The sequence below is a fragment of the Myzus persicae genome, unplaced genomic scaffold, assembly GCF_001856785.1.
Source record: "Myzus persicae strain clone G006 unplaced genomic scaffold, MPER_G0061.0, whole genome shotgun sequence".
Lineage (NCBI taxonomy): Eukaryota > Metazoa > Arthropoda > Insecta > Hemiptera > Aphididae > Myzus > Myzus persicae.
The window spans coordinates 157,376-175,819 of record NW_019101643.1 but is presented as its reverse complement, the minus strand read 5'-3'; the positions used below and the strand labels follow the sequence as shown (position 1 = coordinate 175,819).

The window sequence follows — 18,444 nt, the reverse complement described above, 5'->3', positions numbered from 1 at the left end:
AAATGTAATAAAAAAGATTTTTTTCCAAGAAATAATATTTTATCCACGTTGACTCAAAACAGATGCTTCATTATTCTTCGTGAAGATGTCGTCTGCAAATACCGATACAACAATATTTGTATAGACATAGAGTATACACGAAAAGGGTGATTTTTAAAATATGCCATTATTGTTTCCTATAATAACACATTTATTCAAATTCTGATGTTTAAAATAGGTATTTAAATTTTAAATATATCTAAAGATCATATAGTTTCAAATTCCTGATATTTGTTGTGCATTTTTTAGTCTTTGGAGTGTCCTGTGGTGATACAAATGTCTATATTTCAAATGAGAACTTCCACTCCCACTCCCCCCTCCGAATTCAACTGAAAATTATTGTCCTTATTTGAAAAATAAAAGATTGTATTGTCACAGGATCATCCTTAAGTGGTAGGAAAAATCTCAAGAATTTGAATATATGTATAATTTAAACATACAAATAAGGTTAGCATGCTCAAGAAATCACCTTGTTTATATATATTATAATATATTATGGAACTATAAACGCTCATGAATCCAAAGCTAATTTCATTAAAATGTTCATTTTAAAATATTGGTCTAATGCATTTAACTATGTTAACTGTTAATTAACGCGAACCTTCTTATCCGGTGCATACGCCCGGTTAAACGAAAACGAACTAATATTATTCATCTATTTAAGCAGAAGTTTGTGTTAAGTATAAATCAACCAAAACCATCTTTGACTTAACTCTTGTGCGAAATGCGCAATTAAAACGATTGATCGTCTTCGTCCTTTCATCAGTTCCGTATATATTAATATAAATAATATATATATATAATATTATGAACATAATAATCGTATAATACAGATATTATACTTGTGAGTTAGGTACGCACCAGACTGTTTGCTAGAAACTCAATTTGCTGCATCGCTGTTAACTAGTGTATTATCTAGTATTGGTGTAGTAGTGAAGTGTACTATGTTCTCTATAACTAGAAATCATTTCTGTAGTAGATTCGTTAATTATTTGTTTACACACTTCACCCCTCCTACAGACCGATGATTGGAACAGATAATAAAAGTATAATACTGTAGTTATCTATAAAAAAAATGATTAATTTACATTTGTGACGCATTTAAATGGAACATTAAACACTGGTTAGCATATTATACCATTTATTTATATAAATTATTGCACATGTTATAGGCACAATTATAAGATATTTATTTATAATGAAAATAATAGTTAGTTACAGGGTGCCTAATTAGTATTTGTTATGTTTAGCTCTACCACAAAACCCATTGAAAACCCTGATTATTCCACTGCCTGGACTGTGAACATAATGTCTAAATAATAAGTCTTATCTACTAATTTCCGTCTTATGTTTTTTTATGCTTTTGGAAAACGCATAGAGATGTGCAGAAAATAGTTGTTTTAATTTATATATATATGTGAGTGTGTGTGTGTATGTGTGTTCCAAGTATGTTTGTCTTTATTTTCTTGTTCTATAACATTTGAAGGAGTGAAAAACTATGTTTGTAAAACATAAGCACTCGCAAACTTATTTATATCCTATATTCATAGTAATTGAGTGTCCGGTGCACTGCACTGAACATGTATATAAAATAATTTAATTTGGTTCGATGAAGTATTACTTTAGATGCTAGATATTAATTATTATTTCGTTGTGCACTTACTAGAAATTTGTAGATTTTTGTTGTAAAAGTAAAGTTTTCCCAATTAAAAAAAAAACCATTTAGTCTATGTAGGTACATAAAGTATATGGTTTCGCATAAAATATGTTCAGTTGATATTGTATTTTTATAGCTTCACAGTGGTTATACCTTTATCTTAAAATAAAAGTTATTTAAACGATACTTAAAGGTTACTGCGCTTTTAACATGGTTGAAAAGTAATTTTCGCTTTTAACACTTTTCTTTATTAGGTATTTAAAAAAATATTCAGGGCAAAGCTTACACCGTCGTCGGATAATTGAACCCGGTGTAAAAGAGTAGAGAGGTTCAACAGCGGATATAGTTTTAAAAAAATTTCTTTTTTTGTGTAAAGTGCGCATATTTTAAAGTTTACTGGTAAAACATTTTCTTACACGACTTACATACTAAAAGGTATAGCATACATAACAACGCATTTCTGATCAACATAAACTTCTCAACAACTTCAATCTTTGAAAAAAAAATGTTAGCACCGGATCATTTTGTGTATTAGGTATGTATATTATTGTAAGTAGCCTTTAAAAAGGAAAAATGGTGCTGAGGCTGAAATTAAGGGTGTTATTAAAATTAAATTAAATTGACATCATTTCTTAACTAATTATGCGTGATGTATTAAACTTTATTGTTCAAATGAAAACGTTATAATAATAATAAGATAATATTATGTACACATTAATTTTTATAATCGTTATCATTTAATTAAAAAACCAAACTTTTCAAACATAAGTTATTGTTACTAATTTAGTGACAATGACTATAAATCGGCCTATATTTGTGCACATTTGTGCTCATGCGTGGCACTCGGTTTTCATTCTGCCGATATTATGGTAATATTCTACAGTTTTTATGGTACACACTTCACTTTATCGAGTTTTATATTTCATAACGTTATTAGTTATTAGGTACGTATTATCATTAATACATTTTAAAATTTCACCGCAATGTTTCCTCGGGCTTAATGGAAGTTTGTTGCTACAGTGTGAGTACCTATTATTATTCTTAATCTGACGACCGTTTGAACACGCTTTTCGGATGCATCGTTATGACTTTATGAGTGGGCAATATCGTTATTATTTTACCTCGTTGTATTTTACGGCAGTCAGCCACGAACAGTATAATTACAGTGTAATAATAATATTATAAAATATCGGCCACCGTTTCGGGTCTGTTCCAGAAAGTAGAATACTTTTACCCTTCTCACCCCACTCCGCCAACCCCTAAGGTTAGGTTAGCACATTACCTCCGTAGGTAGTGTATACGAGTTGTCTGGCCCTTGAGCCAATAACCGTGCTGCAAAGACTAGTTAACGTCCTAACCTTCAGAGCTTAAGGACTTTGTTTTTATCTTCTTTCGACGTCCGACCGCAGTCCGCCGGACTGTTTGTTATACTACGACGGATCGAGCTCGAAAATCCTACACCCCGTCGAGTTTACAGGCCGACCCGTCGTCTTCTCGTGCGCATTAGTTTTCTCTCCACCTCACACCATTCGATCACCGTCGTAGCTAACTCACCAAACACCTAAAACTTTTGACACGTATTCCTTCTGCAACACAACCCCCATAAATCTATCTCCAGTGTTGTACTAGTATTGTTTTGCGTGGAAATATTCCAAACGTCGTTGTCTTGACGGAATATAATATAACATGCATTTAACCGGGATTTTTTTTAATCTTTGTTTCAGATAGACGTCAGCATATACATTCTGAGAGTGTCATGTTCAATACGTACGTTTTCGGATAACGTGGATTGAGGTAAGAGAGTTTTGTTATTAAAATAAACCTCATTCAATTTTTCATTACACATTATATTATATCATAATAATATATAAATATGTGACATCCTGCATGTGTTCTGGTCTGGGTATAGTTTCGTTTGACGTCTAACAAGGCTCGCCAAACTACAGCTGAAGCCCTGAACCTAAAATTCCGCAGCATTCGGAATTTGTTTTTGTGCAATGTAGTTTGATACTTACCTATTCTATTTAATCAATACTACTTATTATAGGTAAATAGATAGGAAGGTCATAAAATATCAAATAGTTTTAGGTCAGCTGGATAAATAAAAAATTAAATGCATGTGATTGGTGGGGGAATTTACTTAAATATATTAAATGTGTATTTTATAGTCGAAGTTTATAGTAAAAGAACTTTCCCGCATAAAAACCTCGGGAACATAAAAAACAGAAAATGTAGCCATAAAACAAATAATCATATACATATTATGTGATCTAATTATGTATATATTCTTTATAAGTTATGTGTATAATCATATATAAATACTTCAGAGACTTCACGAGAGCACAGGACAATTTAGATATCACATACATTTAGTCAATACCTACAACACAAAGAATATCGAGAAATACTATTATATGTATGAGTATATTAATTTGTATAACATATGCAACTCGTGTAGGTGATTGGGAGATTTGCTTATGATCAAACAAGTGTCACCACACGTGGTTATGAATTAATAAAAAATGTAAACAATATAATATAAAAATTAAATAAGAATAAAAAACCATTTACAGAAATTAAATATTTAGTTATGATCATCGAGACACAGAGTTATTAATCATTGAATAGAAATAATATGAAAAATACTAGCCAAAGTAATAATCATCAAATGAAAAATTCACAATTTCGTTAACCGACAACATATAGACTTATGCGTGTGTCTCCGATGTCACCCCCGGACATACCGGTGATACATTACTCCGTGTTACTCACGAACTTACTCATGCTGTAGGTTGAACGGAACTGTAGACGGCACGAAAACGACGAGAGAGAATAAAAAAAAATAATAATAATAATAATAATAACAACGAGATAATAACCTCTGCAGATTGCCCACGATACCTTATAATAGATATACACAGACCATAGTGAAAACTGAGAGGAATGTATGTATACTTGTCGTAGTAGGGGTTGATGTTTTTCGTTCATCTAAAACGGAAGGCACGTTATACGCGACCTTCCCTTTTTGTTGGGCATAAATACAATATATAAGTCGATCTCTATCTGAAGCACACCGCCGTCGGTGTTAATTACAGTATAGTGTAAAACCACCTCCATCTGATATGGAGTCGACGCAACTTTTGTGACCAGTATTTCATGAGTCACTTAAACAGGCATCGCAGTATATTATTTCTTTTTAAAAACAACTGTCGACCAAACCGGGCCAACGTCATATAATAATCATTATATCATTTTCAGAGAACTGCGTGACTTATATAAATACGAGTTTTGTGATGTGTGGGGGGGGAGGGAGTGGCAATACAATTTCACATTTTCGTCTCACGTGGGGTGGCGGCGGCGTTATCACATTCGAACTGGAAGCGGTAGCGACGACGACGACGACGACGACGACGACAACGACGAATACAAAGACCGATAACCAGCTTCCGGTCCGGTGTCCGCGAAACGGTGCAAAATGAAACGGAAAACGTTGGTCGACGGCCAGCAGGGTGTAGTGGAAGAAGGGTTGTAGAAGTTTGAGGCGGCGGGGGTGTGGTCTGAGGGGTGACGCGTTATTTATTGGACGTATAAATTATACTCGTGAGCCTCGGGTCAGGTGCGTAGGTCGAGCGTGCACTACATCACGCGTTAAACGGGTGTAGTGTGATATGGCTGCGGCAAGGACGACGCGGGTCCAAAAACCGTAAAATAATAATATTAATATCGTGTTATTGTATTACGTGTCCGGCGGCGGTGACGTAACTACGTAAGCGCCACTGCTGCCGCCGGTATATTATTAGGTATCTGATGTTACTTCTGCGGTATTGTTATTTTTTTGTATTTTTTTGTATTTTTTCGTTCGTCTCGTTACGATTCCAATACGTATATTAGGTTACGTTTCCGCGTTTGACTTATTATGTTACAATATGATATTATATTTAGGATTTTGTGAAAAAAAGCTTTCGTTCGGCTCTTCAGCATCACTACCGCTGCTTCCCCGAATCATACTTAGTTGATAATAATAACTTTAAAAGTATAAGTTCTATCGAGAGTATATAGCATATCTATTTCTTAAAAAAAAATTAACACTCCCCTATGTTACACACATACACACACGAAACACTCATTTGGCAGTACGTGTTAAAATTTATTTATATGACTCATGACAACGGACTTTTACCGCCCATAGCCGTGAATCGTAAAATGATTTCTACTTCTATTTATATATTTTTTTTGTAATCAGCATTTTTATTGCTCGGTTTATATTTTTATTTACGTTTTTGGGGTGACAGAGGTGAAAACCACCTACACTACGCTCGCTATTATTTAAATTAATAACTTATAGCTGGTTTCATAAAGCTTCCTCGTTTTATAAGGCATAATATAAATTGTACTTCTGTTTTTAAACCTGGATTTTATATAACAACACTACTACTGGACAATTTTTTTAACTCTTTATATAATCAAAAATGTTCGAATAAAATACATAAATCATTAATGCTGTTAGACAAAAGTTTTGGAAAAGTATAGGAACTAAAAAGAACTACATTTTAAAAAGTTGCGGATGAAACTATACCTGATACCTTTAGGATATATATATTCCTTACAAAATTAAATGCATTTTCTTATATATATATATATATATATACATATACATAAGTATGGGGAGCAACGAATTATTATAATATGTACCTATTGTACCTACTAATAACTAAATAAGAGCAAACTTATCTGGTTGTTATATTACGTGATACTACGTGATTATGGTGTTACAACAGGTAACAATTGCTAAACCAACAATTTTATTATTTCATCCACCAACTGCTACCAGGCTTCGTTAGATCACGTGCAATTTAATATAAAATATTAAGTATGGTTCTTGATGATTTTACTCCAAATGTCGCTACTGTTGGTATTGTATTGAAATTAAAGTAAAAAAATATTTTTTTATGATACAATTTACTTTGTTTAACATTATGATGCGCGTTAAATAGAAAGTCCACCAATAATGGTCTCTTATTATCCCTTTAATTTGAATTTATTTATTTAGTTTGAATATTCGTAAGAAAGTATACTTAAAGACAATTTTGTAAGGTACCCATAGACTCTCTATATAATTCAGAGAGTTTCTTTTGGCGATACCAATTTCTTATTGAATGAAGAATCGTCTTTTTTTCTGTAAATTGTGAATTCAACAGCTTTTATTAACATTTTAATGTATCTAAATAGAAGTTTAAAGAAGCAGTTTTTAAGTCATTTAACTTAGTTAACAATTTATAATAAGTCCTCTTGATGGGTACGGAATATTAGAGCTATGATAATTTGAAAACTTAAGTTATTAATAATATTATCCACTAACATTTTATACTTAATAAAAATTGTCTGAGAATAGAAAATACTGGACCCAATTTTACATATATTATTATTTATTTTACATTTTTATAAAACCAATCATTTGGACTAAATTATGCAAATTTTAATAACTCACACTAATAATTTGGTTCAAATTTGATTGAGACAAGTACATAAACATTTCAGAAACATTATCTTCTTAACAATTAAATTACAGTAACTTAGTAAGTTAAAATTTAATTTACAGTAAAGAAGGGTTCGTTTTCATTTGAAGAAAATTAAGTTTGTACAACCACACGATACTCCTTAAATGGTATAAAAAGGTAAATAATTTAAAATAATATTAAGGTCCTTAAGAATACTTAGGCAATTCTAAAAATCAGAATTTGAATACATTCTTTATCAAAGGATAATAGAAGAGAGCATGGTTGGTGAATCACCCTATATATTATATCAAGTATGCTAAACATAAATAATCGTTGATGCTTTTCATATTTCAATAAGTCTATGATTTATATGCGTTATAATAATCATAATATGAGATAACTTTATCTCTATGATTGGATAATGGATATATGTATTGACAGATTTCGATTCCATCGAAGATGTTTTTTGATGCGTATTAATACTTGAACAGTTTTGAGATGCAGTTATTCGATGGATAAGGATTATCTCTTATTTTTGATACAATTTTCGTACATTATTTTTACGTAAAATCATAACGTTTATGAGAAAAACCATTTGTGTCATAAATATCTTAAAGAGTAATGAACATAAGGAAAATGCATCAAGAGAGAAAATTGTTTTCGTTTCCCGTAAGGAAATGAAATGAAATAAATTATGGTAGAATTTTACGAGCAATTCGTGTATATTACATTTTGGGTGCGAAATACTTTTATGTGCCGAGTTATATAATAACCGTCCCAATTGAAGCTGGTATTACAACCAGAAGGTGGGTAGGTGGGTAGGTGTGATAAAATCCTCGTTTTAATTTTGAAGAATATTTGCGTAAACTCGGTCGTTATGTTTATAATATATATATTATATGTATATATATATTGAATTGTAAATTTCAGTAATATTATTAAGTTTTGCGGGAGCGCATTAAAAGCGTTTGTTAAACAAGATCAACTCGACTATACGCAATATCGTAAAAAAATATCACATATTATTGTTGTGATGATCAAATTCACCAAGAATGTTTTTTGTAATGGTGTTAAGCGAATCGAGAACCACAGCAAAGAAAACATTAATATTATGTATTTTAAACAATATGTCTACTCAAACACACATATATCATATACGCATAGTTTCGAAAAATACATTGCACGCTCGTAGTTATTTTTCTTGTACAAAAAAAATCCATAAATCATTAATATGTTTTTGTTAATAAGTATCTTTGATGACGAAAATCAGTCTCAAAAATTGTATATCCCGGTACAAAAATATATTTATATTCAAAGAGACAACAAAACATTTAAAATTCAACGAGATTTTATAATAATAATATATTATAATTTGTGAATTTTTTTGCGATAGAAAGGAGAAAATATGTATATATTTAAGTTGTTATTTTTGCTAAAATATTTATTTAAAAAACTATTATGAAATATTAATTGCTACTGTGTTTAAAAGAAAAATGTACTGATGAGTAATATGAACAAAATAATGTGAATGCAACTATAGTCTACATTTATATTCACTGATGACATCAAAAGCATTTATCTTATAGGTACGACGCTTAATAAATTATACAATGTTTAACAAAATATTGAACATAATGATTAAGACACAATAACGATTAATGTCAATTATATCAGTGTCTGTAAATCGGTGATGTAAATTTAAAAAAAAAATATAGGTACTTTTTGGGAAAATATAGAACAATAATGTGTTAGATGCTTACTTCACAATACTTATTCGAAAATATGTAAAAATAATACATTAAGTTTTATTTTATTCGGGATGCAATTATAATTTTTTTCATCAGAATTAATATACCTGCATTAAACAAAATTATGTACAAACATAAAAAAATCTGCACTCTAAATGAATATTATATTTCTGTGGACTGCAGTGCAAATGGTTATGATTATGATAACATTATTATTAAAGCAGTGAAGTTAATTAATTAATAACTCAATAAATTGATTGCATTAGTGCACTAAAATATATTAAAAATTGCACTTATACATTTTGAAAACTGCATTAACAAAATCTCAGTATAATCATTAATCTTTATTCATTATTCATTAGTCAAATAAAATAATAAACTATAATTATATGATATAATATTATACTATTATATTATAATTATAATCATTAATCTTTATTCATCATTCATCAGTAAAATAAAATATTATAATACAAAAACAAATAAAGAACAAATGTTTCTTATGTTACTACACTACATGCCAAATGATTTTTTTTAGTTTTCAAAATCGAATAACTATCTGTAATCGCTCAAAATATTCTTGTATCGAGAGACACTTATTTCTACATCTTTAGTTGTAATTGGTGCGTACTTTAAATAAGTTGGATCGTCACTGCCTGGTCTTCTGACAATCCCTTTATCGACAGTTTTTCTCCACTCAATATTTTGGAAATACAAATAATTGTTTGAAACCCATACTATTTTTTGTAAAATAGGTATCTACTTTTGAATATCTGCCTTATTAAAATTTCATTTTGTCTCGTAATTTTTTCTAATTCAATTTCAATTTTTTTAACTTTAAATGAAGCTTCGCTTAATGGAACATGTTGGGTTTCGAGCTTAGTCATTTCTGTTGGCATAAATTCGAAATCGGAAATATTGAATGCTAAATTGGTTTCCGTTGAACTATCTAACTTATCATTTTGAACTTCTTTAATACAAATAGCATAATTTGAATTTAATGATTGTACCATAATTTTTATTCCTAAAAAATGTTCTCATTAGTAGAAAATGGTATTTACCAATTACCTCATCGAGTTATTATCAACTGAGAAGGTAAATTAATACTTGGAGTTTCTTCTTTAAACAGTTAAATACATGAGGGTCCATTAAAAAATATTTGTTGTACATTGGAAATAAGCTAGTCAACTTTTAAAAAAAATTTTCTATATTGTTCGCAACTCTATGAATACCAACAGATAAGTTATGTGAACCATTCTTATTTTATACATCAAAAGGTTCAAATGGCACTAAAAAAAAAAAAATTAAAAAAATTGCATTTATTGCAATAAAAATGTTTTTGTTTTAAATTCACTGTTAACCGATACATATTTTAAGCTAACTTAGCAATGAATATAAGCATCTACGAAAAATATACAAATGCAACAACTTCACTGTCTAAATTATAGTATAATACTTACTATACAACATTACATATAGACAATGTTTTTGTACAAACTCATTCACGATTTTCACCGTAGACAATAAAATATGGCTCGTCATATCACTTACTCTAACGGTGAAAACTGATAGAACTATTTATTAAGGTCTTTTAAAGGGATAAAAATGCAATTAAAACTGAAATTAAGCAACCTTACCAGTTATCCCAGATGCAATGAGGATATTATTATAATCTAGTTATTGAAATGTTAAACAAATTATAAATCATTACGACGACGCGCGGTAAGCCTGGTGTTTTAAACTGGCTTCAAAACGTTTTACTCTTTGAACTAACATAATTTCGAAGGAGTCAACGATTTTTAATTTTTTATCAATTCAGGTCTTGTGATGCACATAGGTGATATATCATTATATCATCGGTTTTCCTAATCATCCGTGTTTTTTCATTCTTCTCTGTCTTTAAAGGTACATTCAATAATTAATTTTTCTGGAACAATGCAATAATAGTTTTATATTTAGTGTACCATATATTACTAGATTTATGACGCGTTTTATTTACAGTATATAGACTAAAATACAGTTTTACCGAAATTGTGTTTTAAGATTTGTTATTAAAAATGTATACAAATATACATTTAAAACTTGAGCACATTTCTTTACTTTTTAGAGAAACATTATTTGTTGTTTTTTAAGTCATAAAATATAATTAAATAGCCTCATGGATAATAACTTCCTGTATAAACATCGCAGCTGACTTTCTTACTTCAATACAATACGAATAGTTCATTTATTTGCTTATTTTCTGTTTTTTTTTAAATATTTTTCTTGTATTGACGCTACAGTATTTGTATTAATGAAAACATTTTTAAATAAAAGGAAAAATTATGATCATATTTTGATTAATAAACTAAACGTAATTTGATTTTATTATTTTGTTTGATACGCTATTAATTTTTTTTCACAGATATTTTATTAAATCCTTAGAAGTTCCTAAATCATTTTTACACATCCAAAGCTGTATTTGAAATACAAAACAACATAAATAAACTTTTTTTCACAACATAAAAACAAATTTAATAGGTGTACAATATTCTATGCTATATTAGAAGATACTTATAACAGTTTGCTAGGTATATACAATATTAAAACTTAAGTTTAAAATATTAATTCGATATTAATTTTTCACATAAAAATAAGACAGTATAACCAAACAGTTTTTATTTTTAATAATAATACAGTTATTAACATTTAACAATAATTATTATTATTAGTGATTTTTATTTAAAATTGTATTTAAGTGTTTAAAATATATGAATTTGTTAAAAGAATATCACTATATTAGAAAATACCTACTAAAATATCTGTTTCTTAAGTTTCTTTACGTTTATATACAATTTTAACTTAAATAATAATTAAAATATTAATTTTCAATTAAAAATATATATTGTATCACAAAATTTCAGTTTAATTTTATCGTTGTCATTTAATAAATTTAGTATTATTTTATGTTTGTGTCTATACAAAACACATCACTAAAGGTACGCAATATGCATAACGTAAAAACTGAAAATATTCTACTAATGATATTTTCGACACTCCAAACACGTACTGTTGACTTAAAATTAATTTCCTGTTGCTGAACATTCTAAAGTAATCTTTATCATTGTACCGCGGGTTGAAACAGATTTTCGGATAATCACGTATAGTTCTTTCTTTTGACGTTAAAAATGTTTGTAAATGGAGATTATAGGTAAATACGTTTAATTTTTCTGAACAATATGAATGTTGTTACTAATTTATCTTACTAAATTCGGTCAAGACGAAACATTTAATACTGTCAATCAATATCATCCAGTACAGCTGCTTAACCTAACCTAACCTAACCTAACAGATAATAATGTGTATGATATTACAGTGTTTATACAATCATAATTGCTTGTAACCAAAGATTTAATTATTATTAAGCTAAAAAAATGTTATACAAATAATACATATCTGGTTAATACAATAAAAAAGTACACCGTCCGGTTCCTCACAAAAAAAAAAACGATTTACTTAGTCATAATACAGTATGAGAATAATGTGCGCTTTAAGAACTGTAAGTCGTTATAAAATGGATTTAGTTTTTTATTAGACAATTTTATTTTGATTGATATAATATTATTAGAGTTTCATAGAGTTGAATGACAAATGACAATATTGAGGCATTCAAAGCAGGTAACTTATTAAAGACAGTTTATGCTGAAGAGACGTATTAAATGTGTTTGATAATAAAATGAATCAAGTACATATTTTATAATGTATACAAATTCTTCAATGTAAATCAGAAAAAAGTTATAATCGATCATTTTAAAACCTCTCAATATTTAATTCCCTAATACTCCCCACAATATGTTAAACTAGTACACTTACTTATATAGGTACCCATACCCCTCTTATCAATTACTTTTACCTCATTCTAAAAAAAAAGTAGGAAATCTAAAAAAAAAAATATAAAAGCCAATGTGTCAATGTCATACGCTTGTCAACTTCTCAACGAAAAATAAAAATATTCAGACTATTGGAAACTGTATCATAAAATAAATTATTACGATTTATAAACCAAATATATAACGTGTCAGCGGTTCTTCTAATATTTATATTAAAATATTTAATTAGGTATTTACACTGGCATGGCTGTCACGAAAGACAGACTGATAATTACTTTTCGATTTTCACTACCTTCCCCCCAAGGCTCCAAATATTCGACCTTACGACGACTGACACTGGAATACAACGCACCAATAAAGTTCGTTGTATACGTTTGGAACGGACATAGGGGTAGTCGATAAAATAATATTGTGGACAATAAAAATATATAACTGTTGTTTCGATAATCTCTGGTAGAATATGATCCCAGGAAATGTTTCTCATGTTTCCGACGTCCAAGAGCCAAAATGAATTTTTTTTTTACAACCAATATATATTTTTGACATCGTGAATACCGTTCGCGCGTTACCCTCGGGCGGCAGCTGTGTAACTTAATACTATTTTCATAACGCCTGGACAATATTTTATGTACATATAAATATATTGCACAATATTATTCAGTTATTGTTAACTGGATTACGCATTAAATTGAGGCACATCAACAATTGCCCAAGAGGAGTTTTCGGAGGTAGGATTCGGTGAAAAAAATTGATCATCATTTATCAATATTTCCTCGGATTTTGGGATAACTCGATTACATAATATCACAATAATATATGGAGAGATAGAGGAAATAAAGTGAGGGAGAGAGGGAGAGCGCGCGTTTCCGGTCCTCCGGAAGGCACTGTGTTTTTTTTTTAATGTAATAATAGTCTTCTGTAGCCTTCACTCGTGGACATTGCATTCCATCCGTATGGTATTGTGTTCTCGTATGAAAAGGGTTGCGATCGAGCGGTGGTGATGGTGGCTGGTAAATTCCTAGCACGCGGTGTTACCTCCCCTAAACCTATATGCTCCACCACCGTTCTTCAGGGTGTAAGAAGAAAGAAAAACCGATCGGCACGTCATTCCGGTGGTGTAAAAGTGTATAAAAATAATAACGCTTGAATTGTGCCGGTTTCATGCCTTTCGCTCTCACTGCTGGCGATACTTGCTTGCGATATAAGTTATCGACTTTTAAATGTTCGACGAATGCGCGCACCGACAATAGCCACCGATATTGTGTCATCCCGTTTTATGGTCTAAAGTATTAAAGATTTGAAAATATTATGCATGTGGTCCCTAAGACGACGTGTATTTCAAACACTTTAGTAAATAATGTTTTTTTTTCATTCATAAAAATTGGTAGAAAACGAATTTAAATCGGTAATGAAATGCTATTAAATGATTCTCCCTTTATATTAAAGATGCACAGTTATTATTTTTATTTTGATATTAGTAATATAATCTAATGCAATATAAAATATTCTATAAAAAAATATTGTAAATGTGCCATTCGGCGTTAAACTAATTAATAATAATATTAATAATAATATAACAAATGAGATTTTAACTCAATGATTTTTTGAAAGTTATCATTATTAAAATATAAAATCATATATACAATATAAGATTTGTTCGAGATATATACATGTTGTCATGTTAATTCGTAATGTGCTTTTATTTTTAATCGTTTAATTACCTACCTGTATTATATCAGTTTAAAGTCTTAAACAATTTACAGAACGAACAAAATTGTTATCATATGGAAGGAAATGTTAATGCGTTGTAACTTATAAGTGTTTATAGTTTATGTTAGCGGAGAAAACAAACAAAAGAATAAGAATTCATGAGAAATGTGAATTATTGAAAATTTCACATCAGTTGGGATATAAAGAAAATTATAGAAAATAATAGAATAGTAAACAATGGGAACTTGTTTTTTAAGAATGCAAAAAAAGAGATAATTGAAAATACGAGGGTAAATATCAAAAGTACAAGCCTAAATATCAACAATTATGGTATAGTAAAACAATTGTGTATATTGTAAATATTATAAATTAAACAGTATGTTATGTACATTTTCATTACTCGTACGTGGCATGATGATGTTTTTACTTATCATTTTGTTACAAATTGTCATTTCCATTATATTTTTTAATATCAACTATAAAGTTTATACGATTGGTTAATATTATAACGAACTAGAAAGTTTCCAACATTTTCAAATTGCTATCAATAAAATAAGGATAAGATGAGCTTAAATATAAAACTATTAAAACAAACTTAATTTATAAGGATTACTGTTAGGGTAATTGGATTTACTCCAAAGCTAGGTAACATTTTAGCTAACTTAATGATGTTCTTTTGATTCCTTGTTTTCTAAAAATAATTCAAGTGGAAAAAATAACATTTGTGTTGTTTAAGTTTACTTTTTAGTTGTATGTTAAAACTGTTTTATGTGTATCATAAGTTCAAAAAGTATTAAAATCAATTTTTTTTTTTGAATAATTAGATTTATAACTATAATTTAGTTATTCAGTATAACATTCAAATTTTTTTTCATCCAATAATAAAAAATTTTAATCTTAATGACTTCATAAATAATTATACGTATATTTGTAGATGCATTTAAATATTTTGCATCTTATGAATGTTTCGTTTTTTTTATTGTAATGCTATATGTTTATTTAGAGATAAAAACAAAATATTTTACTTAAGATGTGAGAATATACGTATGAATTGGGGAAAAAATATGATATTATTATATCTAAAACGTCTGTGAATATGAAAAAAAAAAAAAAATTTTAAATGAGTACCTACATTTTAATAAAAAATATTTATACATTATAAATTGTTATGACTTATGGCCCTGTGTAAAAACTATTTACAATGTCAATAGTAATAACTAATAACTACTCATAAAAAAGTAGATAGTGTAAAGTTGTGGAAATAATTCAAATAAAAAATGACAAAAAAATGAAAAGGTAAGTAGAGAAGGGTTTATACGCTTAATATACTGAAGTAAAAATACACCTTTTTTAATAATAGATTAAAATTAAAATCTTTTACCCAGATATATTTATTTGGATTTTGAATTTTATATATTATGTTTAATATAATAATATTAAAATGTATAGATGGTAATACCAGTATACTGTTTTAAATATAATTATAAAGGTTAAATATACTGTAACTTACTATTATACTATATAATTTCAAGGGATTCATTTGATAAGAAACTAATATGAGAAATTATTAAATTTACATAATTTTAACCTACACTAAAACATCCATAAGCCGAGTTAAATAGTTGTCAAGAAGCGAGATTTTAAACAATAATACAGATGTGCATCTTTGAAAAACGTTTTGCTTGTATAACCAATAGGCAAACTGTACAACGTGTCTTTTCATTTTTTTAATCACTTAAATTAATTTATCTTATTATAATTACACACAGTATAATACATACCGAATAAGTTATTAAGTTATTATTTAATACCTAGGTATCAATGTATCTTGATTCTTGATGTATTAATTATTGCATTTACTTATAGAGTATATTGAATTTTCTTTATTTCAATAATAATTTTTTTGTACATTATTATAACATTAATAAATATTTAATAATTATTTTTAATTGTTACTAATAATATTTGTTCGATTACAATGACTCTCGGTACCCACACATATCATTCAACGAGTCAATTCAAAATGGCACACATACAGTTATTACAATATCATGCATATTATACAATACGTAAACGCAAATCATCAACGAAATCAAATAATATAATCATATCGTTTCCATATCAATCTGCCGAATGAGATGTTAATAATATTTAAAATTTATACCAGTGGTTTATATTCAAAATGAAAATAATATTGAAAAAGATTCGCTTTTATTGACGACTAATATTATGATTATCAATATTAGGTTTACTTTTCACGAATATTTTACGAATTATTTGAAAAACCTTCGGACAGTAATAAAAGGGTAAAGCAGTGGTATTACGGTGTGTACATTGTATACCCCTCTTTTATATATAAAAAAATCCCGTTATGTAGAAAAAAACAAACTCACATTTTCATTTTATCATTTTATCATTTTTTATTATTCAGTTTTTTTCCCGATATATTTGTCGTGTTGAATACCGAATATATTTTATTATTTACTCGTGGAATATGGAAATTAAAAATAAAAGAAACAGAATCGGATAACTGTAAATACTAAAAGTACTATACACGCGCGCATTGTGGCACTTTTAAATTTTCATTCCGCATATTTAAGTAGTATTGCAGTTGATATATAAGTATATTATATTAAACATTATTAAAAAATTATATCGTGAGCATGTTTTGGAGTAATATAGAATTTTCTATTTATCATGTACTTGACAATTTCAGGAGTCTCAAAAATATTTAGCATTTTATGTTGTCGGAAAAATTCACTCGCTTTGTATTATATATATATATATATATTATATACAGTATGCAATATAGCACATACATATATATTATGTAGAAATAATGTGTATGCTGAGGATATCTTTTATATGAGCATTGCATTCACTTATTTTTTTTTAAACAAGAAATAAGTATTATATTTTTTTTATATATTATACAATGTATATACTCCTTGTCAGATAGGTAAGTGCGGTATGCACACATTGCCCCTAGGTTTCAGCGTTGAAATTTTTGCTTTTATTATTTTTTATTTTTTCTTCACTCAATGGATGATGGCGTAGGACAACGAGGGCACGACGAGCGGTGGCAGTGGTTACGGTGGTTGTGAGTTCCTTTGAATAACGAGCGGCGGCACTATGTGAAAATCAGGGCGAGCAAATAAAATCCGGCGGAAAAAACGAAAATAAATAAACGAAAAATCGTAAAAAAAAAAGCGGAGGTGGAAAAGGGGATGAAAAAATATAATAATAATAATAATAATAATAATAATAATTTGGAAACGTCACAGTTGAAATGGAATTCATTACGGCAGCGTTTCAATGCGACTATACACACACACACACACACACACACACACAATAAATATATACGATAATATATGGTACAGTGTGCGTGCACACGAGGGCATAGAGGGCGCAAAACGACCTACGTCGTGCATATACCACTCGACTACACATTTAGGTATGTATTATGTGGGGAGGGAGAGTGAGATTATAGGTGCACACACGCACGCAAACGCACACACATTCTAATGATGGTGGAGAGGGCGGGGTGGTGTAGAGTGACAGAGATATAAAGAATTCGTCCAATGCCGTTTCCTAATTGGAAGCAGCAGCGGGGCGGCGGATTCCCCGGTGAATCGGACTCATTTACTGCCGCCGCCGCCGCCACGCACCGACTACCCATATTATATTATACCTACCTAGTTGATATCGTTACGCGAGCGCGACTTTTGTTTGAATAACCGTTTAACGTCATCGGGTCTCATTCGATTTGCCGACTGATTGTTTTGCACGTTCGCCGCGAGGTTCGTACCAACCCTTACCATTCCGAAATCATCGCAGCGGGGCCGGTTTGCTCGTAAAATCTTTCATACCCATGATAACGTATAAACAATATACAATATATAATATACACACTGCATGTA

The 18,444-nt window shown here is 29.2% G+C and overlaps 1 protein-coding gene across 6 annotated transcripts in view; it reads left to right on the top strand.

Moving 5' to 3' along the window:
• The window catches only part of LOC111029930, a 194,769-nt gene that overhangs the window by 121,827 nt on the left and 54,498 nt on the right, over positions 1-18,444 (top strand). For 4 of the 6 annotated variants that reach the window (XM_022309177.1, XM_022309179.1, XM_022309180.1 and 1 more), the window contains one exon: positions 3,421-3,490. The gene's annotated coding sequence lies outside the window, so the exon portion shown is untranslated. The remainder of the gene's footprint in view (positions 1-3,420; positions 3,491-18,444) is intronic. The other 2 variants (XM_022309181.1, XM_022309178.1) reach the window with 1 other exon arrangement.